The following is a 1,750-nucleotide window of genomic DNA, read 5'->3' on the forward strand; positions in this document are numbered from 1 at the left end:
ACGTTCACGCAGCCGCTGCAGAGCGTCGTGGCACTAGAGGGTAGTGCCGCGACGTTCCAGGCTCAAGTTAGTGGTAAGAATCCAAATCACGTTAGTGGTAAGAATCCAAATCATGTTAGTGGTAAGAATCCAAATCATGTCAGTGGTAAGAATCCAAATCATGTTAGTAGTAAGAATCCAAATCAAGTTAGTGGTAAGAATCCAAATCATGTTAGTAGTAAGAATCCAAATCAAGTTAGTGGTAAGAATCCAAATCACATTAGTAGTAAGAATCCAAATCAAGTTAGTAGTAAGAATCCAAATCATGTTAGTAGTAAGAATCCAAATCAAGTTAGTAGTAAGAATCCAAATCATGTTAGTAGTAAGAATCCAAATCATGTTAGTAGTAAGAATCCAAATCATGTTAGTAGTAAGAATCCAAATCATGTTAGTAGTAAGAATCCAAATCATGTTAGTGGTAAGAATCCAAATCATGTTAGTAGTAAGAATCCAAATCATGTTAGTAGTAGGAATCCAAATCAATTTAGCAGTAAGAATCCAAATCATGTTAGTAGTAAGAATCCAAATCACGTTAGTAGTAAGAATCCAAATCACGTTAGTGGTAAGAATCCAAATCATGTTAGTAGTAAGAATCCGAATCACGTTAGTGGTAAGAATCCAAATCACGTTAGTAGTAAGAATCCAAATCAAGTTAGTGGTAAGAATCCAAATCACGTTAATAGTAAGAATCCAAATCACATTAGTGGTAAGAATCCAAATCATGTTAGTGGTAAGAATCCAAATCAAGTTAGTAGTAAGAATCCAAATCATGTTAGTGGTAAGAATCCAAATCATGTTAGTGGTAAGAATCCAAATCAAGTTAGTGGTAAGAATCCAAATCAAGTTAGTGGTAAGAATCCAAATCAAGTTAGTGGTAAGAATCCAAATCACGTTAATAGTAAGAATCCAAATCACATTAGTGGTAAGAATCCAAATCATGTTAGTGGTAAGAATCCAAATCAAGTTAGTAGTAAGAATCCAAATCAAGTTAGTAGTAAGAATCCAAATCATGTTAGTGGTAAGAATCCAAATCATGTTAGTGGTAAGAATCCAAATCAAGTTAGTGGTAAGAATCCAAATCACGTTAGTAGTAAGAATCCAAATCAAGTTAGTAGTAAGAATCCAAATCAAGTTAGTAGTAAGAATCCAAATCACGTTAGTGGTAAGAATCCAAATCACGTTAGCGGTAAGAATCCAAATCACGTTAGTGGTAAGAATTCAAATCATGTTAGTAGTAGGAATCCAAATAAATTTATTAGTAAGAATCCAAATCACGTTAGTGGTAAGAATCCAAATCACGTTAGCAGTAAGAATCCAAATCACGTTAGTGGTAAGAATCCAAATCATGTTAGTAGTAAGAATCCAAATCAAGTTAGTAGTAAGAATCCAAATCATGTTAGTAGTAAGAATCCAAATCAAGTTAGTAGTAAGAATCCAAATCACGTTAGTGGTAAGAATCCAAATCACGTTAGCGGTAAGAATCCAAATCACGTTAGTGGTAAGAATCCAAATCATGTTAGTAGTAGGAATCCAAATCAATTTATTAGTAAGAATCCAAGTCACGTTAGTGGTAAGAATCCAAATCACGTTAGCAGTAAGAATCCAAATCACGTTAGTGGTAAGAATCCAAATCAATTTATTAGTAAGAATCCAAATCACGTTAGTGGTAAGAATCCAAATCACGTTAGCAGTAAGAATCCAAATCACGTTA

General features: G+C 33.7%; 1 protein-coding gene across 1 annotated transcript in view; it reads left to right on the forward strand.

Annotated features, from left to right (window-relative positions):
* Window positions 1-1,750, forward strand: part of LOC117953067 (titin-like) — a 201,318-nt gene that overhangs the window by 7,310 nt on the left and 192,258 nt on the right. The gene's annotated exons all lie outside the window — the stretch shown is intronic.

This window comes from Etheostoma cragini, chromosome 11 (assembly GCF_013103735.1).
Source record: "Etheostoma cragini isolate CJK2018 chromosome 11, CSU_Ecrag_1.0, whole genome shotgun sequence".
Taxonomy (NCBI): Eukaryota; Metazoa; Chordata; class Actinopteri; order Perciformes; family Percidae; genus Etheostoma; species Etheostoma cragini.